Genomic DNA, 26,058 nt, shown 5'->3' on the forward strand with positions numbered 1-26,058 from the left:
CAAAATGCTGGGATTACAGGCGTCAGCCACTGTGCCCAGCCCTGATTCTATATTATAGTGAGTTGTACAATTATTTCCTTATATGTTACAATGTAATAATAATAGAAATAAAATGCACAATAAATGCAATGTCCTTGAATCATCCCAAAATCATCTCCCACAACCTTGTCTGTGGAAAAATTGTCTTCTGCAAAACTGGTTCCTGATGCCAAAAAGTTTGGGGACTGCTGGCATAAGTGGTCTCATATAGTATTTGTCCTTTTGTGCCTGGCTTATTTCACTTAGCATAATGTCTTTAACGTTCATCCATGTTGTAGCATGTGCCAGAATTTCATTTGTTTTTAAGGCTGAATAATATTCCCTTGTATGTATTTAATACGCCTTGTTATCTTTTCATCTGTTGATGAATGCTTGGGTTGCATCCACCTGTTGGCTATTGTGAATAGTTTTGCATTGCCTGTCTTTCTCATGATCGCCATCCTATTTCACATCTAGCAGGTGTGAGATTCCATTGATTGATTGATTGATTGAGACAGGGTCTGACTGTTGCCCAGTCTGGAGTGCAGTGGCATGATCTTGGCTCACTGCAACCTCCATCTCCCAGGCTCAAGCAATTCTTCTGCCTCAGCCTCAGCCTTCCGAGTAGCTGGGATTATAGGCATGCACCACTACCAGCTGGCTAATTTTTGTATTTTTAGTAGAGACGGGGTTTCACCATGTTGGCCATGCTGGTCTCGAACTCCTGACCTCAAATGATCCACTTGTCTCCGCCTCCCAAAGTATTTGGATTACAGGTGTGAGTCACTGCGCCCAGCTAGTAGGTGTGAATTTCTATGTCTTAGTGGTTTTGATTTGCATTTACGTGATGGCTAATGTTGTTGAGTATCTTTTTATGTGTTTATTGGCCATTTGTCTATTTTCTTTGGGGAAATATTTATTCCAAAATTTAACCTATTTTTAAGTGGGTTATGTATCTCTTTATTATTTCGTTGTAAGAATTTTTTTACATATTCTAGATAGGAGTTATAACAATTTTCTCCCTTTTTCTGGATTGTCTTTTTTTCTTTCTTGATGGTGTCCTTTGAAGCACAAAGATTTTAAATTTTGATATAGTCCAATTTATCTTTCTTCATTTGTGTTTTTTTGCTCCTTGTGCTTTTGGTGTAATATCTAAAAAAACATTGCTACACCAAGGTCACAAAGGTTTCTGTCTATGTTTTTTTCTATGAGTTTTATAGTTTTGTCAATATCTCTTATATTGAGCTCTTTTATCCATTTGAGTTAATTTTTGCATGTGGCATGAAGTAGGGGGTATAGCTTCATTGTTTGCACCTAGACATCCAGTTATCTCAGAACTATCTGTTGAAAAGCTTATTCTTTCCCCATTGAATTGTCTTGGAACCCTTACTGAAGATCAATTGACTGTATATGTGAAAGTTTATTTCTGGATTCTATTCTTTCATCTCTTCATCTGTCCTTATACCAGTAGCACACTCTTGATTACTGTAGCTGTTTAGTAAGCTTTGAAATCAGAAAGTATGAATCCTCCAGAAAGTTTTTTAAGGTGGGTTTGGCTGTTCTGGGTCACTTGCATTTCCATATGAATTTTAAGATCAGCTTGTCAGTTTCTGCAAAGGAGCCAGCTGGGATTTTAATCAGAGTTGCATTGACTATGTAGATGAACTTAGGAAGTACTGCCATTTTAACAATATTAAGTTTTCCTCCATGAACACAGGATGTATTTGTACTTATTTAGGTCTTACTTTAATTTCTTTCAATCATAGTTGTGTTGAATGCAGACCTACTTTGAATTAATTCTAAGTTATTTTTATGCTACTTATTGCTTGACAAATATAATTGCTTTTAGTTTTTAACTAGTTTTGATGTAATGTGAAGTGTATTTGGACCATGTGAAGCTTATTTCTGCTTTGAACTTTAGTATAAATAGGTTATAATAAAATCTCACTGTGCTAATTTTTTGGTTATGTGAAATAGAAAATCAATGTAAATTTAAAAATTTATTCTGGGCCGGGCACGGTGGCTCACACCTGTAATCCAAGCACTGAGGGAGACTGAGGAGGGCAAATCACAAGGTCAGGAGATGGAGACCATCCTGGCTAACACAGTGAAACCCCATCTCTACTAAAGATACAAAAAATTAGCTGGGTGTGGTGGTGGGCGCCTGTAGTCCCAGCTACACAAGAGGCTGAGGCAGGAGAATGGTGTGAACCTGGGAGGTGGAGGTTGCGGTGAGGCGAGATCGCGCCACTGCACTCCAGCCTGGGCGACAGAGTTAGACTCCATCTCAAAAAAAAAAAAAAAAAATTCATTCTGAAATGCCATAGATGTTGAAGCTCTTCTGGCAGATGGTTATAAAGAGGAATATATAATCTTTCTATTGAGAAAATATAATCAATAATGTGAATACCTAAGGTAGTTTATTTTACATATATATCTCAGTATTTATTTATTTTTGAGACAGAGCGTCACTCCTGTCACCCAGGGTGGAGTGGAGTGGCAGGATCATGGCTCATTGCAGCCTGAACTTCTTGGGCTTAGGTGAGTCTCTCATCTCAGCCTCCTGAGTAGCTGCGACTACAGGTGTGCGCCACCATGCATGGCTAATTTTTTGTATTTTTCGTAGAGGTTTCCCCATGTTGCCCAGGCTAGTCTCAGACTCCTGGACTCATGTGATCTGCCCGCCTTGGCCTCCCAAAGAGCTGGGATTACAGGTGTGAGCCACTGTGTTGGCCTTATGTTTTATAATTTTTAAATGATACTTTTTATTCTATTACAAAACATATATAATTGTAAAAAACTTGTAAAATATAAAAGAGGAAAAAGACAATAGAAAAATTGTTTACGATGAAATTCCCAGTTAAACAGCGATTACATTTTTTTTTTTAAAAGCCTGTTGCTCAGGCTGGAGTGCAGTGGCATGATCATAGTTCACTGTAACCTCATACATCTCATACATTTTGATATCATTACTTCTGTTTTTATACATAATGTGTTCACTTTGAAAGAAGAGATTATAATTTTATAATGATTATTTTCGTTTAATGATCATGATCTCATTGCAATTATTGATCGTTTAGTTTATTCCTGAACATTTTGTTATATATATTTTTGCTGTTGTGAGTGGGCTATTTCTTATAACTTGGCATTTGTGCCTACATTCAATTTACCTATAGGAAATTAATTTTTGCATATAATTTTTTTAATTGGTGCAGTGGCACAATCTCAACTCACTGCAACCTCCGCTTCCTGGGTTCAAGTGATTCTCCTGTCTCAGCCTCCTGAATAGCTGGGATTACAGGTGCATGCCACCACCCCCAGCTAATTTTTGTATTTTTAGTAGAGATAGTGTTTCACCATGTTGGTCAGGCTGGTCTTGAACTCCTGACATTGTGATCTGCCCACCTCAGCCTCCCAAAGTGCTGGGATTACAAGCTTGAGCCACCGTGCCCAGCCTGTTTGTATGTTTTCTTATATCTTTCATCTGAGTTGCAAGGGGCACATTGGGTTTCCAGGAATTTTCTTAGCTAACTCTGTTCCTTTATCTTTTAAGGTTCTTAAGCATAAATCCTCTTTTTTTTTTTTTTCTGATGGGAAATACTGGGGCATAGCCCTAGGAATACAAATTATGTTTAAATAGAGCACAAAGTACCATCTCAAAGGAATAACTGATGGTGAATGGTGATTCATTTTATTATGTATCAACTCTTACGAGGCTTAATAAATAATTGAGGTTTAACACTTAGGTAACCGTTCTGTATTTAAGTCTGAAAATTTTTTTATGTTACAGTTTCAACTTCACATTGAATATTCTGTAAAGCAGAAATAAATTGATTAGCATTCTATGAATGAAAAATAAAGCCATGGGTCGGGTGCAGTGGCTCACACCTATAATCCCAGCACTTTGGGAGGCCGAGGCAGTCGGATCACCTAAGGCCAGGAGTTTGAGACCAGCCTGGCCAACGTGGTGAAACCTTGTCCCAGCTACTCAAGAGGCAGAGCCAGGAGAATGACTTGAACCCAGGAGACGGTGGTTCTGGTGAGCCAAGATCGTGCCACTGCACTCTAGCCTGGTGACAGAGCAAGACTCTGTCTCCAAAAAAAAAAAAATTAGCTGGGCATGGTGGCGTGCACCCATAATTCCACTACTTAGGAGGCTGAGGCAGGAGAATCACTTGAACCCGGGAGACAGAGGTTGCAGTGAGCCAGGGTTGCACCACTGCCTTCCAGCCTATGTGACAGAGTGAGACTCCATCCCTAAAAAAACAAAACAAAACAAAACAAAAAAAACCCATGCTGATAATCGAAAAACCAGTTTGCCTCATCACAGTTTAGAACATTGAATTGTAAAGATCTTTTTTCTAGTCCTGGCCAGGCTTAATGGTAACATGAGCAATTCAGTTACTTTCTCAGAGTTCTATATTTCTATCTGTAAAATGGAAATGATGGTATGTACAGTTTAGGATTTTTGTGAAAATTAAGTGAGACTGCAACTGTCTTGAATAGCAGTTGAAGTACATTGATATAGGTGACATTTTACAGTGGTGTCTTCCTCAGCATCTTGTTAGTTCAGTGTTTTAAAGCTCTATATTAGTCACAGAAACAAAGTCTAATTTTTGTTCTTTTGTTCTCATTTCAGATTACAAGTGGACACCTGAGTCAGCAGGACCTGGAATCCCAGATGAGAGAGAGCTTATCTACATGGACTCAGATCTTGTTGTCACCCCCATTAATGACAATCCAAGGGTACAGAAAGCACTCTAACAACTGAGTTGTAGACTTTACTGAGATCTGAAATCTGCATGAGATTTTCATTCAGAATATTATTTACTGTCTAATCTTTCCTTTTCTCTTGTCTGCTTCTGTTTCATTTGTGCTGCATGTCTGCATTTCCAGGTCCCGCTCTGTCTGCAACGCTTTCCTCTGCCTTCACTTCCACTTCACTGGAGTTCTAAGTTTTCTCCCCTCTGTTTTGAATGAGTCAGCTCTGCCTCTCACTACTGCTTTCTTCCACATGCCACGGAGGGGTTGCCAGCCTCTTGACCTCAGACCTTAGCTCTCAGTCCCATCGTTTCTCCATCTGCACTAATGTGAATCACTCTAAGTATTCTAGTCTCTGACGTATTTTGAAGGCAGAAGCAGTCAGAGGGCACTGCTCACCAGGCTGGGCTGGGCAGGCAGATCACACGGAAGCCCTGCCCTCTCACAGGTTGTTAAGACTGCATGGGAGATGGTGAGGAGACACTATGGGAGCTGGAGGAGTCACGGTTCACAATGTACTTCTAAACCACTGTGAGTTTTTTTGCTTCTTGCCTTTTGGAATATAATACTTTATTGCTAGGGGAAAATGAGTATTTACTTTAAAAAACAGATGCATTTCTAAGTCCCTGTGTTTTGTCTTGACTTCCAACTCCACAACATACATTCCACTACTTACTCTCTATTTTAATTTTCCTGCTTCTGTTACTTTTTTTTTTTGAGATAGAGTCTCCCTCTGTCACCCAGGCTGGAATGCAGTGGTGTGATTTTGGCTCACTGCAAGCTCCGCCTCCTGGGTTCACACCATTCTCCTGCCTCAGCCTCCAAAGTAGCTGGGACTACAGGCGCCCACCACCACACCCAGCTAATTTTTTGTATTTTTAGTAGAGACAGGGTTTCACCATGTTAGCCAGGATGGTCTTGATCTCCTGACCTCGTGATCTGCCCGCCTCCACCTCCCAAAGTGCTGGGATCACAGGTGTAAGCCACCACGCCCAGCCTTCTTTTTCTTTTTTAAATCTCTTTTTCTGTATTAATTCATGACTGTCTTTTCGTATCTCATTGGGAACAATACTGTGGTTTATACCAAAGGGTTCTTGGATTCATGTTTATTTTCTAGACAGACAGCATTTTATATAGATTATTTAGCTATTTTTCATAATGGAGCTAATCCTTTTTGTGAGTTCATATGTGTGGCAGAGTAACTTTATTATGCTAAGTTTGATGTGCATTGGTGCATTTTCAAAGTGGGTTTTCTAGAACAATTTGTGATATCTTTCCCAGGGGTGTCCAGTCTTTTGGCTTTCCTGGGCGGCACTGGAAGAAGAATTGTCTTGGGTCACACATAAAATACACTAACGATAGCTGATAAACTAAAACACAAACAAACAAAATTGCAAAAAACATCTTACAATGTTTTAAGAAAGTTTAGGAATTTGTGTTGGGCCACATTCAAAGCCGCCTTGGGCCGCATGAAGCCCATGGGCTGTGGGTTGCACAAGCTTGCCTTAGACGATATTCTTTGTTTCTTTTTTTCCTCTTATAACCATATTTGATAGTTTATGGGAAGCCTTAGTCAGTGGACATTTTTGTGTTTAACTTTTAATTTTAAACTACTTTTAGTCTTAGAGAGAAGGTTAAAAAATAGTTGAGAGTTCCTGTATACGTTTTGCCCAGCTGCTCTTAATGTTCACATCTTATAGGTCTATAGTATAGTTAACAACACCTGGGAATTAGCATTGGTATAGTGCTAGTCAGGCAGGATAATCCTTACCTGTTCCTCCTTTTGGAGGGCAGTAGAATGTGGTAGTTGGAGTTGCATCATACTTGATTCATATCTCTGTATAATGATGTCATGCAATACCCTGATTGCTCCTTTTGAATTCTTTCTGAAAAAGGAAAAATAAAACATGAGTATAGTGCTGTTAACTAAACTACCAAATTTATTTGAATTCTACCAGTTGCCTCTAATGTCCTTTTTTTTTTGTTGTTCAGGATCCCACATTACAGTTAGTTGTTATGCCTCCCTAGTCTCGTATAGTCTGCCGTAGTCTTTCATGGTTTTGTCAGAATTTCTCAGACTTTTCTTGCCTTTCATGACCTTGACAGTTTGTCTTTTTTTTTTTTTTTTTTTTTGAGATGAAGTCTCACTCTGTCACCCAGGCTGGAGTGTCGTGGTGTGATCTCAGCTCCCTGCAACCTCTGCCGACCGGGTTCAAGCTATTCTCCTGCCTCAGCCTCCTGAGTAGCTAGGATTACAGGTGCCTGCCACTGCGCATGGCTAAGTTTTGTAGTTTTAGTAGAGATGGGATTTTACCATGTTGGCCATGCTGGTCTTGAACTCCTGACCTCATGATTCACCTGCCTAGGCCTCCCAAAGTTCTGGGATTACAGATGTGAGCCACCGCACCTGGCCTTTGTATGTTTTTGTAATACAGGTTATAAAACGTATGACTCAAGTCCTTGACACTTTGAAGAGTAACTGGTTCAGTGTTTTGAAGAATGTCCCTTAATTTAGGCTTATCTAAGGGTTTCTCATGATTAGAATGAGATTATTAATTTGGATTATGAGATTAGAATGAGAATATGCATTTTAGTAAGAATACTACCGTAAATACGGTAATGCTGGTTACTTAATTGGTAAAGGTTTTAAAAATACTACATATAGAAATTTTGCAGGAGTTAGGTATAGAAATGATGGTTGAATTTTTAACTAAAAGTCTCAAGATGCAGTATCTGGCCATCCTAAGCTCATGGATCCAACTACATGGTTTCTTCACATTTCTCAAATAAATTGTGCACTTTCCAGTTCATGCTATTATGGCTTCCTTGAATGGTGTCTTCTCTGATATAACCATAAAGTTCTAACCATTCTTCAAGACCTCAACCCACCCCCTACCTCTTCTGTAAACCCGGTCTCAACTATATCAAGTAAAGTGCTTGCTGTATTCTCTAAACTACTATTTACAAAAAAATTCTTTCTGTCCAGGGTTTTGTCTGTAGTTATGTCCTACCTCTTTTCAATTGTGAAATATTTTGTTGTTTATCAAATGTTTGTCTCATCTTCCCAACCAGAATGTCAGCTCTCTGAAAATAGGATTGTGTGTTTTATATTTTTGTATCCCCCTTAACCCTTGACATAGAGCCTTACCTTGGCAGGTACCCAATAGATATTTGTTGAATGACTGAATTTCTAATTAGAGGTAAATTATCTAAAGAGTAAGCCAAGATAGGGGTGAATTTTTTCTTTGAGGCTGTATTTTATTACAGATATCAATTGAAATTATTTTAGAAAATAAATTATTATCTATATATGTATGTTTTAATCTGAAAAGGCATCGTTCTTATTCTTTTTGGTAACAAATTTTACACATTCTTTTTTTGTCCTCATTGATTTATTATTTGATATAAGGGACATATAAGGAGACAGATATCCATCTTAAAAATTGTCTCAAAAGTTTTTTTTTTTTAACCACAGGTAATGAAAAAACCGCCATCAGTTAAATTTGATCCAAAAATATTGCATCTACCAGCATTTTCAGGTAAGATCATAAAGGAGTTATCGAACATGTAGACTCTTTGTATACAGATACAAATGTGAAATTTATTCAGAAATGGAATATTTGTATGTGAATAACTAAATTTTTTTTGTCTTGACAGTTGGTTATATTCTTGGAGCAGTGTTAATGTGAATTGTAAATAATCTGTAATTCATTTGTGCCAGCTGTGGACATTTCTCAGCTGAGTCTGGGCTGTCCTGTCCTCTTGTGTGTGGGGAGGTTCCTATAGATCTGGGCAAGTTTTCCTGTAGAGTGGGTTGGGGGAGGGTCTCCTCCCTTCCCTTCATAGAGCTGGTTGAATTTCCACCATTTATGGCAGGTGTAGGTGCACAGGGTTGGGGACAACAAGGAAGGATTGGGATTCTATTGGTGGGACCAGAACATTTGAGAATGGGACTAGGTGTTTCATGACTGTGGAGATGGTGTGGTAGTGGAGATACTTAAGGGATAATTATTACATTTCTGTTGAGCTAATGAAAATCTTATTTAGGGTGAAAGTCAGAAATTTTTACATACCTTAAACTTTTTTTTTGTTTGTTTGTTTAACAAATTATATTTTAAGCTGTTGAACTCAATTTGGGGAAAATTATTCATTGTGGCTAGAGTAGAATCTATGATTTGAAGTAAATTTAAAATATATTTAGGTTTCAATAAACCAGCTAAGGGTTTATATCAGTCAACTTAATTACCGATAAAAACAACCAGAAAAACCTGTGGAGAAGGACGTTTAAAGACCAAAGTGAAGCCAAATATTAATAATAGTGCTTTCATTGCCAAGTAGGTCTATTTATGCAAACCTAGAGAATTATTACCGGGAAATACTATTTCCTTTTTCTTCTTTGAGTTATTTGGGAAATTATATTTATAATATGTTTTGTCTAAAGATTGAGATCAGCCAAAAATATGTTAATTTTAGGGGGTATCACATTTCCTAGATTTTGCCCTTTTTTTGTATATGGATTTGGAGGTAGGCATTTCAGGTGATTTTAGCTATCATGTTTTCCTCATCATTTTTTACAGTAATTTTATTGGAACTTTTTAATAACTGTGGGATTTGTGCTTTTTGCAATATTTGCGGGTTGATTTATTTATACAAAGGCTCTTTTGTCTTTTACTCCAGTTGTATTCAACTTTACATTTTGTTATAGTCTAGGTTGTGGGACAATTCTGCTTTAGACATCTGCTTGGTTTGAAAGCATAGTTTTCCATTGAAGTGGTTAAAAAGTTTCCATGGATAGATAAAGAGATGGGAAATATAGAAGGACAAATAGAAGTAGTGTCATCTTTGGAGTATTTTTGGTTTTGACAGTGTCGTGTTTTCTTTGTCCTCATCTTAGCTGTCATAATTCTGTGTTTATTTCTCATGTAGTGTTTCCAGTAGTTGTCTTTCTCATCATTCATACTTCTGTTATTTTCTTTCCTTGGCGGTGGATAAGTTATAATTTCTGAAAGACCAAGATTGGAATGACTTTTTTGCAACAAGTGTGCTCACAGATCGACTCCATTGCGAAGAGCTCGAGGACCTCCTGAGCCAAGCTTAATCTCCTTTGCTGTTTGTGCGTGGTGGCTGGTCACCAGGAGGTGGCCACCAGGCTTCTCCATTCCCCACTGGTAGGCCTCTGTGATGTGACTTATGCATTTAAATTTATGTTTTTTAGAGGCTCAAACAAGTGCTAAAATAGCAATTTGATTTAACTACCATGAAAAAACTGATTTATCATGATTTTAGGTTTATGGAAATTATCCTCTGCTTAATCCTTAGGTCTTACAGTAGATGAGAGTAGATGGTGATTTTGAACTTTCTGTTGTTGTTGTTGTTGTTGCTTGTAATACTCAGATTTCCATTTTATGTTAACTTGTAAGATTTTAAAAAAATATATAGGCTGAGGCAGGAAAATGGCGTGAACCCCGGTGGGGGGCTGAGCCTGCAGTGAGCCAAGATTGTGCCACTGCACTCCAGCCTGGGCGACAGCGAGACTCCGTCTTAAAAAAAAAAAAAAATATATATATATATATATATGAAATTGGGCCAGGTGCAGTGGCTCATGCCTGTAATCCCAGCACTTTGGGAGGCTGAGGTGGGTGGATCACCTGAGGTCAGCAGTTTGAAACCAGCCTGGCCAACATGGTGAAACCCCGTCTCTACGAAAAATACAAAATTAGCCTGGCATGGTGGTGCACTCCTCTAATCCCAGCTACTGGGGAGGCTGAGGCAGGAGAAACACTTGAACCTGGGAGCCAGAGGTTGCAGTGAGCTGAGATCGCGCCATTGCACTCCAGCCTGGGCAAAAAGAGCAAAGCTCCATCTCAAAAAAAAAAAAAAAAACACGTGATATCATAAGACCTTTTCCCTTCTCATCAGTGACTGGAATGAACTGCCCATGTGGAATGGGTTGTGGGTGTTGGTTCCTTTACTGGGTCATCTGGTAACCTGCAAGGTTTCTGCTGTGACCTTGAAGGAAGACATCAATCCTCTAAGAAATTTTTTTCCTATCCTCTGGGAATATTACTTTTTGGACTATCTTGGTCCATTGGTAAGCTCATGGGAATTTGTCAGAGTTTTTTTTTGTTTTTTGTTTCTTTTGGCTCATGTTTAGCATCGGTTGGCAGAGTGTTTGGAGTCATCCTCAGAAAGGAATTATGGTGGTTCAGAGGTGTTTTCTGTAGTGGGCCCTTATTTGGGAATTGGCTTGAAAGAATTTAAGTTCATTTGCTTCCAGGATATTATTAAGTTTACTTTTTTCTATAGTTGGTGTGTGTCTATCAGGTAAGGGCAGTCATTTAGAGAATATAAAGTGTTAGGAGAAACTAAAAGTACTGTTCTTCGTTTTTATTTTAATCTTATTCATATACAAGTGCCTTTGTAATTTCGTAAATATCACTTTTGGTGTACAGTATAAATTTCCTTTTTATGAAGATCTGAGCTGTTAACTTTGTTGTCACTTTCTGTGTTTCGTGACTTAAATATTTTAATTTTTTCTTTTTTTACACTTACATTTTTTATTCTAGTTCCAATTGCTAATCCAGCATTCGCAGATAGCTCTAAACTGCGATATGTAAGTAACATTTATATTTTAAAATTTTTTTTCATGACTTTATTAAGTAGTTACAGCATACATACTTATCAAAAGCAGAGTCCCAAATAATTATCATAAATTTTTCTGACATAATGATGACTCTACTCATAGGCAATTTTTATGGGCATTCCAATTATAAATTCTAGAATATTTAAAAATAGCCCTTCTCCTAATATACAATGCTGGGATTATCTAAGCTACTCCTGGAAACTTTATTAAGTGTTCTTGTTTTTTTATTTTCATAGAGACAAGGTCTCTCACTATGTTGCCCAAGTTGGTTTTGAACTCCTGGGCTCAAGTGATTCTCCCATCTCTGACTCCCAAAGTGTTAGGATTACAGGTGTGAGCCACTGCGCCAGGCTGTTAACTGTTTTGAGTATTGGTTATAAAATACTTCAACCCTGATCCCTGTGTATTAATTTAGTTATACTTCCTCAAAATTTCCCTTGGCCATGCTTATCTGTCCCTCATGTAGCATGTAGCTTCCCTATGATGTTATTTATAATCTAATGAGATTATGATTTATAAACTCCCAATGGAAGGAAGTGTCCTTGCTTTTTATAGAAGTGACATACCAGGTAGAAAGCACCATAGATCAAGTGTTAGAAGGCTCTGGGTTCCGGTTGCCTATAAGACTCGGACAAATGATTATCTTTTTCTCATTCTCTGTTTCCTGGGGAGGGTGGGTGGAACAAGGAAATGGCATAGGTTTAGGATTCAGACAGACCTGGGTGTGGATCAAAGATCTGCTTTCTGGGCCAATTACTTTAATTGCTGAGCCACAGTTTCCTCATCTATAAAATTGGGATGGGGATGAGATAACCACTTCATAGATTTTTGGTAATTATTCCACTTTGAATGAGGTAAATATATGAGATACTTTATATAGTGCCTGATTCTTAGTGGGTATTTCATTTACAGTGGGGTTGGGGTTGTAGAAGTTGCAGTTATTATCATGAAGCTTGCTTATCTCATGATTGTTAGGACAAGCACATGAAAAATCGGAGGTGAAAGGATTTTGTGAATTGTGGCAGTAGTATAATAATTATTCTTCTATGCTGGTAAAATATGGGTGAAACAATAGGAGTTTAGAAAATGCTTAATAATAAGGGTAATTCTTATTATACATCTTGTAATGTTACTGTCCCAAAGTAAAATCTGGTAATAGAAAGTAGGATTTAATACTTTGAGCATTTAATACTTTGAGAAGGCTGATGGTATGCTCATTAAAAATGAATCAATGAAATATTTATTTAAACACTTTTATTTAAAACGTGTTATATCTTTGAATGGGGTGCCCCCTGCTAACATTTTCAAACAGATATCCCAAATCATTTCCAAGTACAGTTATCCCTCTGTATCAGCCCGGAGACTGGTTCTAGTATCCCCTTGGATACCAAAATTCACACATACTATTTTTCCTCTGCTTTTAATGAAGTTTGATTGTAAAACTGTTTTAATTTGAATAAAATGATACTGAGGTAGACAATTTCTCTGGTAGGAATCTTCTTTTATTCTCCTTCATTCAAAGCCACTTCTAGTGAGGTTTTCTCTGATCTCAGGTTATATTACCTTCATAGCATATGATAAAGGGTCCTTAACTTAGTCTGGGAGATAATTATTATTGAAGTAGGTATATTTATTTCTTAGTTTTGTTTTTCCTATAAAAATTAGAATCACATGATATAATTTTATGTTTGTTTTCCCCCATAACACATATATTATGTATTTTTAATGTTATTAACATTTAAAAATAAAATACATAATAATTAAGGTAAACTTTTTATATGTTGTGAATATCTGATCATTTTGCTTACTAATTTTGGATAGTATTATAATGTTGGAAACAACATTGCGATGAACATTTTTGAGATTAAATCTTTGTGCCCGCTTTTTCTTTTTCCCTTTAGGGAAGATTCATAGAATTAGAACAAATTAGAACAAATGGGTAGAAGGCAGTAAATATCATTGTGACTTCTGAAAAATTGCTGAAGTGCTCAAATAAATTGTGTCAATATATAATCCCAGTCAATGTGTTTAAAATGCCTTTTGTTAGAACTTCCAACATTGAGTATTTATCAAATTGTATATCCTTCTATCCTTGCCAATCAACTTTGTGAGGTATAATTCATATATAGTAATAGTGTAATACTGTAATTTTTAAAATGTGTTAATTGTAAATTATGCATAATTTAAAATGTTCCATTTTAGCCATTTTTATGTGTACAGTGGCATTTAGTTCATTCCCATTGTTGTATAACCATCACCACTATTCATTTCCAGAACTTTTTCACCATCTTAAACAGAAGCTCTTTACCCATTAAACGGTAACTTTCCCTTTCCCTTCCCCAGTCCTGGTGACCTGTACTCTACTTATTCTATCTTGGTGAATTTGCTTATGGTGAGTACCTCATATTGCTACCAAAACATCAAGGAGTTTGGTCTAGGTCCTGTTGCTCACAGCACAGAAAGCCAATCACGGAGACGATGAGTGTTGCTAGGGAAGAAGGCTTCAACTGGGTGCTGCAGCTAAGGAGATGGGAGATCAATCTCAAATTTGTCAACTCAACTGACTAAAACCAGAGGTTTATTTAGCAGGGAAGAAATGTAACCATGTATGGGAAAACAGGAGTTAGGGAAGGGTGGGGAAGAGAAGTTGGTCGACAGGAAGCAGGTAGTTGGTTAGGCAATTGTGATGAGTGAGGTGGTCTGGTGTCTTATGGTCCAGATGTGGTGATCTGGTAAGTTTCAGTTCCTTGATAACTATCTGGGAGGCCTGATGGTTGGTTTCCCAACAAAGGAATTCAGATAAGACAAATGTAACTTTCTCAAGTTTTAAGACTGGGAGGCTCAATTTCTATCTTTATTTTAAAAGACTGTAAGCATCAGTTCTATAGGACAATTGGGCTGCATTCATTTACAAGTTTCATCCATGTTGCAACTAACGTGTCAGCATTTCATTCCTTTTTAAGGCTGAATCATATCCCTTTGTATGTATATACCACAGTTTGTTTATTTTTTCATCTGTTGTTGGGCACTGGCTTGTTTATATCTTTTGGCTATTGTGAACAATGCTGCTATGAACATTAGTGTTTTCTGTTTTTGTTTTTTGCTGACAGCTATCCCTATGGGTGTGAAGTAGTATCTCATGGTTTTGATTTGTATTTTGTGACTAGTGATGTTGAACATCTTTTTGTTTGATTGTTGGCTATTTGGAGAAAGGTCTAATCAAGTCATTTGCCAATTTTTATATTGAGTTTTATGTTGTTGAGTTGTAGGTATTTTTTATATATTCTAGATATTAACCCCGTGTCAGATAAGTGATTGCAAATATATTCTCTCATTACACTGGTTGCTTTTTACTGTGGCAAGTGCCTTTTTGAGATATGAATTTAGGAAGAATTTTTCTATTTTTTAAATAAGAGTTTTATACTTGAATAAGGTAAAGTAAATGCTCATCCATCATTAATTTTTTAATAAAAACACAGTTTTCCTGTTTCTTTGCTGTAGTTCTCCTCTTCGTTGATTATATTTTATCATTGGATAGGGTTTTTTTGTTGTTTGAGACGGAGTCTCGCTCTGTCGCCAAGGCTGGAGTGCAGTGGCGCAATCTCAGCTCACGGCAATCTCTGCTTCCTAGGTTCAAGCGATTCTTCTGTGTCTGCCTGCCGAGTAGCTGGGATTACAGGCACCTGCCATCATGCCTGGCAATTTTTGTATTTTTGTAGAGACGGGGTTTCACCGTGTTGACCAGATGGTCTTGAACTCCTGACCTCAGGTGATCCACCCACTTCGGCCTCCCAAAGTGCTGGGATTATAGGCCTGAGCCACCATGCCCGGCTGGTAGATTTTTTGTTTTGCTTTCTTTTGAAGAAGACCTCTCAGTGGCTTACCTCTTTGCCATGCTTTGGTGTTTGAGCTCTCTTCCCTGTACTAACTGTAGCTCTGTAGGACTTGGGGGTCAACCTTACCTTTTTTTCCCCCGCTTTTGTGTGTCTTGTTTGAGTTAGCATTTCTTTTTATTCCAGACCTGTAGATTTTACTAGATTGTCTCTAGGAATCTCTTTTACTAATTTGCTTCAGCCTGCCTTCCTGCCATCTCTTTTTACTAATTTGCTTCTGCCTGCCTGCCTTCCTGCCTCCCTCCCTCTCTCCCTTCCTCTCTCCCCTTCTTCCCCTTCCTTCCCTTCTCCCATGCCTTCCTTCCCCTCTCCCATCCCTTCCTTCCCTTCTTTTCTTTCCATTTATATTGAGATAGAGTATTGCTCTGTCACCCAGGCTGGAGTGCAGTGAGGTAATCTTGGCTCACTGCAACCTCCACCTCCCAGGTTCAAGTGATTCTCCTGCCTCAGCCTCCTGAGTAGCTGGGATTACAGGTTTGTGCCACCATGCCCAGTTAATTTTTGTGTTTTCAGTAGAGATTGGTTTTCACCATGTTGGCCAGGCTGGTCTCGAACCCCTGACCTCAAGTGATCCACTTGCCTTGGCCTCCCAAAGTGCTGAGATTATAGGTGTAAGCCACAATGCCTATCCTCTTCACTCCTCCTTTAGCTTTTATATTACTTCTTAGATTTCTTCCTCTCTTATTTCATCCTTTTTCTGTTCCTGAAACCCCTACAGGATGGGTGTGCGGGTTTGTGTCTCTTGACTCTTTTTTCAAATTTTCTTTTGCTTTCTCACTTTCTCTTGTTTATTGAGATATAATTCACATACCATAAAATTCACCATTTTAATGTGTGCAGTTCAGTAGGTGTCAGTATACTGAAAGTTGTTCAACCATTGCCACTATCTAAATTCAGAACAGTTTTCTCACCCAGTGAAACCCAGTACCCATTCTTCTCCAACCCCTGGCAACAACTAATCTGCTTCCTGTTGGCTGATTTGCCTATTCTTCATATTTCATATAAATGGAATCATACAGTATGTGGCCTTTTGTGTCTAGCTTCTGTCACTTAGCATAATGTTTTCAAGGTTCCTCCATATTGTGGAATGTGTGAGTACTTCATTCTTTTTCTACCTGAATAATCTTTGTATGGCTGTTCCACATTTTGCTTATGTGGTCTTGATGGACATTTGGGGTTGTTTCCACATTTGGCTATTATGAATAATGGCGCTCTGAACATTTGTCCACAAGGTTTTGTGTGAACATATACAATTTTATTTCTCCTGCAGTAGTGAGATTGCTAGATAAAATGGTAACTCTGTGTTCAGCTGTTTGAAGAACTGCCAAACTCTCTTTGTTAAACTTTTATTTTAGGTTCAGGGGTACATATGCAGGTTTGCTATATAGGTAAACTCATGTTATGGGGGTTTGTTGTACGGATTATTTGATCACCCAGGCACTAAGCTTAGTAAGGAGCAATCGTTATTTTTTCTGATGCTCTCCTTCCTCCCACCGTCCACCCTAAATAGGCCCCAGTGTCGATTGTTCCCTGTTTGTATCCATGCAAACTTTCTTCTTTTATTGCTCTCCCTTGACTTTATCTTTGAGCTCTCAAGCTTGGTATTTATCCCCACTCATTTTATTATTTAGGATTTCCAGTTAATTTTTTAATTTGAACAATCATATTTGAAAGTTTTTGTTCATGTTCTTTTTCTCTGATTGGTCCTTTTTCCTAGCTGCCTATATTTGGCGTGTACTTTTGAATTTGAGGATAAATATTAGGATTATAAAAATTCTCTTCTTGGAGCAGAATTTAGAATTAAATATTGTTATTAACGTTTAAGGCTAAACGTTAGGATTATATAATATAAGCCTGGAACCTGGACTTTGATAAAAAGGGAACAAAATTTGGATTATAAACATTGTATTCTTCTCTCTTGAACTTATAGGTCACTTCTTTTTCATCATGGTCCTGCTTTTTAACGCTGTTTATTTCTCAAATGCCTGGTGATCTCTGGTTCTTCGTTTATATTATGAATAAATGATGAAATTGATTGGTATAGAAGTTGGCAATACGAGTTTGCTTTATTCTTGCCTAAGTCTCTTTCTCCAATAGCCTCTCCTGTAAAGAAAGGGCCGGTATGTGGGTAGGTGAGGCCTGTTGACTGGTAGAGTTTAATTTGGGGTTCCAGCTGGCTGAAGATCAGATAGGCAGGCTGGAGGCCTCTGCAATTGCCAGGGTGGGTTTTTCTTTGCAGTGGAGCTGGCTTTCCTCATTTAACCCCTTCCCCGCTTCAGTATGTGGAGGACCACAGTCGCTGCTTCCTGCATCCATCCATCCAGTGAGCAAGGTGGATTGCTCACTGTAGGAACAATTTTCCGCATTTACCCAGGAGGCCAGGGCTGCAGGGTTTATTCCATGTACCAGGGAAGGGAGATGGAAAAGAGACACGGTCTGATTGGCTCAACTGTTCCTTGTACAAGGACACAATTTTTCCTTGTGCAGTTGTTTAATCTGATGATTGTCTTGTGGCTCATTCTTTCTTCTTGTCTTAGTTTATTCCAAGTCCCTGAGGCTTCCTTGGGAACGTCTGTCTACCTGTGGTTCTTAGACAGGGGATTCCTTTGTTGATTCTCTGTCAGTCTTAATTTTATTTTTGCATGTCTGCATCTGAGATTTTCTCAAACTTTCTAGTCCACTTTTAGCCCTCCTTTTTGTTTCCAATTTTCCTTTAATAAAAAGAGCTTGTATTTTAGAGACTCTAGAGGGTTCGGAAAAGTGAGTGTCGAGTGTTTAGTCTGCAACCATTAAAGAGAGAGAATGTCTCATAAGTTTGGATCTGTGTTACTTACATGATTGTGATTTACAGATGCTTGCTTTCTTTCCCTTTCCCTTTTATTTTTTCTTTTCTTTCATTTATTTATTTTATTGTTATTATTTTTAGAGACTTACTCTAAAAAAAATAGGGTCTCACTGTGTGCCCCAGGCTGGAATGGGACTACAGGTACATGCCATCATGCCTGGCTAAATTACAATTTTTTTTTTTTTTTTTTTTTTTTTTTTTTTTTTTTTTTGGAGAGACAGAGTCTCACTTTGTTGGCCAGGCTGGTCTTGAACTCCTGGCCTTAGTGATCATTCCATCTTGTCCTCCTAAAGTGCTGGGGATTACAGGTGTGAGCCACTGTACCTGGCCAAAGTTTTCACTTTTTAATATGAGGTATAAGGTATATAGAAGTGCTTTATTTACTTATTTATTTATTTATTTATTTATTTATTTATGAGAGGGAGTCTTGCTCTGTTGCCCAGGCTGGAGTGCAGTGGCATGATCTCAGCTCACTGCAACCTCCGCCTCCTGGGTTCAACAATTCTCCTGCCTCAGCCTCCCGAGTAGCTGGGATTACAGGCACCCACCATTACACCCAGCTAATTTTTGTAGTTTTTAGTAGAGATGGCGTTTCACCATGTTGGCCAGGCTGGTTTTGGACTTCTGACCTCAAGTGATCCACCCGCCTCAGTCTCCCAAAGTGCTGGGATTACAGGCATGAGCCACCATGCCCGGCAGAAGTGCTTTTAATTCCACAAGTGTTTAGGCTTTTTGGGTTATATTTGCTATTTTTACTTTTCTCCTTTTACTACATCAAAATGAGTCCTTTATAATTTCTGCCCTAGGGAATTCTAAAAATTTATCTTTGTGGTCTAATATAAAATCATTTTTAATGTATGCCATGAATGTAGTCAACTATCTATAATAATGTAGTAATAGTAGCTTGCTCAGTCAGCACCAGTTGTCATGACCCAATGGTAATTTCTGCATGTGGATTATCTCCTGATTCTTAGAACAACATGAGGTACATATTATTATTGGTCCTACTTGTTGTGCCTACCAGGCCCATGAAAGATGAGTAATTATCCCAGGGTACTGTCTCCCTCACCTCCAATGGTGGGCCAGAGCTAGGTCCAAGACTTTGAATTCTAGAGTGTTAGACACCATCCTATGCAGCCTCCCACTGAATAAGGGTGGTCACTGTTTGTAGGGTGTAGAGTTTGATACGTCTGTTACTTTGACTTCATTAGTTTTTATTTAGGATACCTGAATGTGTGAATGTATTGATTAATATATTCATTATTGCCTTCTCTCTGTGCTTGGAGGAGAAGAAAATTGAAGTTTACCACTGCTATGGGTTTACATTGCATGCTTTGTTATTTGGTGTATAAAGATTCGCACCTTAGATCTTCTGTAGGTCATACAGTTTTTAGTTTAAAGGGAATCTTTTTCTGAAGAGTTTAGCCTTGAATTCTACTGAGATTTACATTGGCAATCCTGTTTGCATTTTGTTTGCCTTGTACAGCCATACTTTTATGCACTCCTTTCCTACTAATATGTTTATTTTGCTTTTGATGTTGATACGTTTGTTCAACATACATTTTCAGATGCCCGAGTGTGCTCCAAGCACTGTCTAGGTGTCACAGTGGTGATCGGGATACAGCCCTGCCTTCATGGATCTTCTGGGCTGCTGGGGAGAGAGATAATAAACAAGTCAACGAATGAAAAAGTAACAACAAAATTTTAGTTCTGCTCTAATGTGGTAGCCATTCACTTCATGGGGGCTATTTAAATGAAAAATTAATAGCTTACTCATTCAGCACGTATTGTCAGACACAATGGTACTTTCTGCACATGTATTGTATCCTTTGTTTCTTTTAACAACATGAGGTATGTATTGTTATTCGTCCTATTTGTTGTGCCTACCAGGCCCCAGGGTACTGTCTCCCTCACCCTCAACTGTGGGGGTAATTTTTAAAATAAAAGTTAAGGCCAGATGCAGTGGCTAATGCCTGTAATCCCAGCACTTTGGGAGGCCAAGGTGGGCAGATCAGTTGAGCTCAGGAGCTCAAAACCAGCCTGGACAACATGGCAAAACCCCGTTTTTACTAAAAATACAAAAATTAGCCAGGTGTGTGACACACACCTATAGTCCCGGCTACTTGGGAGGCTGAGTTTGGAGGATTACTTGAGCCCAGGAGGCATTGCAGTTAGTGGAGACTGAGCCACTGCTCTTTAGCTTGGATGATCCTGTCTCCAAAAAAAAAAAAAAAATTAATTTAAATAAATATTTTGTTCCTCACTTGCATCTGTCATATTTTATGGGCTTGATAGTCATGTGTCTAGTGGATACTGGATTGAACAGTGCAGATGTGGGACATTTGTCAGTGCATGAAGGTTTGGTAAACAGTGGTGCCTTAGACGCTGTCATGGAGATGGGTTGTTTCTGAGGTACAGTGTCAAGTCACTGGGGGCACCTGGAGTGGTGACCTGAGAAAACCTGAATTTTGAGAAGGTATCTGTACTGTGAGGGTGTTGCCTACAGGGCATGTGGTACTTGTATTTAGGATTTTGGTAAAAAGTGACTATTCATAAGCTATTTAAAGTTTCTATTTTAAAAATATAGGATTTTTAGGTAGTGCATTTTCTTTTGTTGTAATAGGAATTGTTTTGGTCATATTAGGAAAAATAACTGGCATGTTGATACATTTTTATTTTAGTTGATTAAATCTGGTAGCCGTTTTACTTTCATAGATTAAAAAATGGTTCAGTGTTTCAAAATATTTTGAGCTTGTCTTTGAAAAGAGATAGGCAGGTGCAATGGCTCAGTCCTGTAATCCCAGCAGTTTGGGAGGCTGAGATGGGAGGATTGTTTGTCAGGAGTTCAAGGCCAGCCTGGGCATCATAATAAGACCCCAATCTCTACAAAAGCTGAAAAAATTAGCTGAGCATGGTGGTGCACGCCTGTAGTCCCAGCTACTTGGGGGGTTGAGGTGGGAGGATGGCTTTTCCAATTATCCTACAGATATTTTTCAAAATGATTACTTTTAAACTATAATCTTTTTATTCGGAGGTGGGATGCTAACTCTACAATTGCCTAGAACTTCTTTAATTTGTGTACGTTAAGAAATTTTAATGGGCAATTTAATAAGTGTTGAAATTTCTAAGAATTATCTCTGTATGTTAGAGTTGTGATAACCCAGACCTTTTCCCTGTAGTGCTTCTCTGAGTCTGATTTGTTTTCCTCCATGGGTGCCACATAGGTTTATTTATTTATTTATTTATTTATTTATTTATTTATTTTGAGACAGAATCTCGCTTTGTTGCCCAGGCTGGAGTGCAGTGCCGCGATCTCGGCTCATTGCAAGCTCCGCCTCCCAGGTTCATGCCATTCTCCTGCCTCAGCCTCCCAAGTAGCTGGGACTACAGGTGCTTGCCACCACACCCAGCTAAGTTTTTTGTATTTTTAGTAGAGACGGGATTTCACTGTGTTAGCCAGGATGGTCTCGATCTCCTGACATTGTGATCGCCCACCTCGGCTTCCCAAAGTGCTGGGATTACAGGCATGAGCCGCCACGCCTGGCCACACATAGGTTTACTTTAAGAAGGTAAAAAATAAAAGCTGACTAAAGTACATACTGATTATCCCAGACAACATGCAGACATCACTAAATGAGTGCAGTTCTCATCAACTCACCATTCATTTCAATTAGAAAAAAAGTCATCAAAACTAATTTTTCTGTATGAAATACCTTTTCAAATCACACTGAATGTGATTTATTAATAGTGATTTATCAAATTCAGTTTTCTGCTGGATACTAAAGGAACACCTCATTAAGACTAGTGTTTATGCAAATAGTACAATACTGTAAAAAGTTTGGATTGTAAAAATTTCTTTTAAACTTAATGCATACAGATATGTTATTGTTCAGATATTTAGCACTTACATAGAAACTCACTGATCTACTAATAATTAGAAAAGAGACCTTTAGCCAAATGTCTCTGTATTCAGCAATAAAATGATTAATTACTGTTTTGCTCTTTTCTCTTGTTAAGGCTTTTAAAAAATTTTATTTTTCCTTTTACTATTACACCACAACTTGTTTAAATTTTGTTGCTATTGCAGAATTGCAGCAGACATTACAGTTCATGTCTCCCTGTGTATACGAGGGAGAGATTCTCTGGGCTGTGTAGATGCCCAGTGAATGGGGAATGTGGGCCTGACCTGTCACATTCAACTTTTGTTTCACCGTCTTATATCTAATGCTCATCGTTGCATAATGTAACTAGCTGGGGTTAGTTTCCTCAGTACCTACTCTTCAGAGCCTGTTTTCTCTCCATTTACAGACGGGCCAACGTTGCTTGGGTGATTGGTTTACTGGCTTCTCACACAACTGAGCTCCAGGAAAATACACCTGTTGTTGAGGTAATGTCTTTTATGACTGAAATGTGATGAATGACAAGAAATATTGTTGTTGATTCTGTAATTTAGAACATGCAGCTTTCCTTGACCTTCACTTGATTTTTCTTTGTGGGATTGTGGAAATTGTTCTAGAACTATCACCTCAACGGACCTTTAGGCTTAAACACAGCAGCTCATTTACAATGTAGTCCATCATGAAAATGGCAGAGCAGAGTTAACAATGCTTGTGAACTCTACTCATCATTATTTCATTTGTTTTTCAATAAGACTTTTCATTTCCAGTTTTCTTATAGTCTGTCCAACATTTTGTTACAGCTAATGTATTTGCTAGTTAAATCATAGCTTATAATTCAAAATTCAAATTCTTCTGGCTTTTCACCTTGAATTTAGTGTTTTAGTATAAAAGATTACTTTCTACCTATTCTGTTAATGTATATTACACTTAATTGGTAATAGAGTTTTATCCCTTGAACTGGGAGAGGCTCAAGAGTCAGTGTAGGTGAAAAGAACCAAGACTTTTTATGGGACATAGCAAGAGGTCCTGAAGGAGGTTAAAAAGGGGTAAGGAGAGGGTATTTTGTAGAGCTGAAGCTGGTTGTGTGGTATTTGGGGCTTTAAGAGGAATTGGAAAACTTTCTGTGTCTGTGTTGTTATTGGGGGACCTGCCCCGATAATCACGTAGGTTCTTTTCTATTTTCCTAAGCGTCAGCTGGCTTGAGAAATAAAAGGACAGAGTACAAAAGAGAGAAATTTTAAAGATGGGTGTCTGGGGGAGACATCACACATTGGTGGGATCCGTGATGCCCCACAAGCCACAAAAACCAGCAATTTTTATTAGGGAGTTTCAAAAGGGGAGGGAGTAACGAATAGGTGTGGGTCACAGACATCAAGTACTTAACAGGGAAATAGAATATCACAAGGCAAGTGGAGGCAGGGTGAGATCACAGGACCACAGGACCGAGGCGACATTAAAATTGCTAATGAAGTTTTGGGCACCATTGTCATTGATAACATCTTATCAAGAGACAGGGTTTTGAGATCAACCAGTCTGACCAAAATTTATTAGGTGGGAATTTCCTCTTCCTAATAAGCCTGGGAGCGCTATGGGAGACTGGAGTTTATTTCACCCCTGCAGTCTCAACCGTAAGATACAGGTACGCCCCAGGGGGCCCATTCAGAGACCTACCCCTAGCTGTGCATTCTGTTTCTCAGGGATATCCCATGCTGAGAAAAAGAATTCAGCGATATTTCTCCCATTTGCTTTTGAAAGAAGAGAAATTGGCTCTGTTCTGCCCGGCTCACTGGCAGTCAGAGTTTAAGGTTATCTCTCTTATTCCCTGAACAATTGCTGTTATCCTGTTCTTTTTTCAGGGTGCCCACATTTCATATTGCTCAAACACACATGCTGGACAATTTTTGTAGTTAACGCAATTATTACAGGGTCCTGGAACAATATACATCCTCCTCAACTGACAGGATTAAGAGATTAAAGTAAAGACAGGCATAGGAAATCACAAGGGTATTGATTGGGGAAGTGGTAAGTGTCCATGAAATCTTTACAATTTATGTTGAGAGATTGCAGTAAAAACAGGCATAAGAAATTACAAAAGTATTAATTTGGGGAACTAATAAATGTCCATAAAATCTTCATAATCCATGTTCTTCTGTCATGGCTTCAGCCGGTTCCTCTGTTTGGGGTCCCTGACTTCCCGCAACATGTTGTCCACTATAGTAGCCAGCTGGTATTTGGAGCCTTAAGGGAAATTGGAAACTTTTCTCTCTGTGCCATTCACTGCAGTAGCCAATTGCTGGGATAGTATCCCAGCTGTCCTTACAGTGTCTGGGTGGAGATTAATTTAATTTCATTGTATTTCCCTTGCTTACAATTCCATCTCTATTTCCTGCAAATTGTTGGATATCTGAGCTACTAGTAAAATGCCACTAAGTCTAATTTTTTCCTTTTTGGTGGGGGCTTAAAATAAATGAATTGTGACCTATATGATTACCAATGGTACCCAACTTTGTTCCCAGAGATGTGTCGAGTAGATTTTTATCTAAAAGATAAGAGCATGTACGGCAGTATTACCAGGAAGGTAAGAAGGCTTAGCATCTCAAAAATGGTTCCTTCTGATGGCTCAGAGCAAAAGGTCTCCAGTGAGATGGAGTAGCTGTAGGAGATGGGAGAGAACATAAAATCCAAGAGAAAGTCTCAAGATTTTAGAGGATATTCCTGCATTGTCAGAGCAGGCATGTGTTGCTCAGGAGCTGTGAAGAAAGAGTCTCCGAATGTGTAAAATATGACTGTTGAATTAAATGATTCAGTAGTTGCAGTAGAGTATGGATACTTCAGGAAGCTGAGTTAGTGAATTTGAAGATCAGTTGGATGAATTCTCTGAGCATTCAGAAAGAAAGAGGATAAAGATTATGAACTAAAAAGGCATGAATGGTAGTTTCAGATTTGTTGTGCTATCTACTATAGTAGCCACCAGCCACTGTAGGTATTGAGCACTTCAAGAACAGCTAGTTTGAATTGAGATGACCAACTTATAGAAAAGAATACTATGGGCACCCTGTAATTTCCAAACCCCATTGTTCTACTTGATCTTTTTCACAGCATATATCACCACCTGGCATTTTATGTATTTATTTCTCTTTCCACACTAGACTACAAGCTCCATTGGAACAGGGATTGTGAACTGTCTCATTCCACACTCCACCCCAGTGCCTAGACAGTGTCTTGTGTATATCTAGATACTGACAAATATTTCAGAATAAGTGAATGAAAGTGTATCAGTATTCTTGGGACTCCCTGTAGCAGGGCCTGGAAGATGGTATGTTTTGCTGCTGCATGAATTCTCAAGGGACTGGGCAGAGGGCACGTGAAGTAACCTGGGACCTGCTGGTCACCCTGGGTGATGTGCTGCCCTCATTCTACTGGTACTTGCTGTTGCGGCTGCTGCACTCCCACTTGGAGAGTTTGGCCCAGCAGTTCCTGAACCATATTTGTTACCTGTGCTCACTCAGGTTGAGTTCTGTGGCCAGTGTGTATTCTCAAAGTGTTTCTCCTACTCCAGTTGTTGTACTTTGTCGACGTTGTATTATTTCTGGTCCTGCCTCAACTGAAAGGAAAGTGTGGGTGTTAATTCCCGAGGTTCTTGTTATATCTTTTATTCCGGTACTGTTCTCTTCATGCGTGTTTGCTGATGCTTTATTAATTTGAAATGCAAGAACTTAGGGAAAATCATACTTATTTCATTTAAAAAAATGGTGTGTACTGAACTATCTGGTGGACTGTTTTGTATCACACACATTGTATTGTGAACTACATTTGGTTGGATAGTAGGGAGCTTATATAATAACTTGAAATTGAGCCAGGTGCTCCCTTGTGATGCCGTCTTAATTTTGTTATTTCTCAACACCTTTTAGTTCTTTAGTTCACTACTTTTAATGGCAAAAACCGTAATAACTTTTGCACCAACCTAATTCTTGCTGTGAGCAACTGGCTGTGATAATT

General features: G+C 38.5%; 1 non-coding gene and 1 pseudogene across 1 annotated transcript; one reads left to right on the forward strand and one right to left on the reverse strand.

The window, feature by feature from the left end:
- LOC129050022 (putative GED domain-containing protein DNM1P46) overlaps positions 1–26,058 on the reverse strand; it is an 86,800-nt pseudogene that overhangs the window by 4,673 nt on the left and 56,069 nt on the right.
- Positions 6,528–6,659, forward strand: LOC129050615 (U8 small nucleolar RNA). The gene has a single exon (XR_008514294.1). It is a non-coding gene; the product is annotated as a U8 small nucleolar RNA (small nucleolar RNA).

The sequence above is a fragment of the Pongo abelii genome, chromosome 16, assembly GCF_028885655.2.
Source record: "Pongo abelii isolate AG06213 chromosome 16, NHGRI_mPonAbe1-v2.0_pri, whole genome shotgun sequence".
In the NCBI taxonomy this organism is placed as follows: domain Eukaryota; kingdom Metazoa; phylum Chordata; class Mammalia; order Primates; family Hominidae; genus Pongo; species Pongo abelii.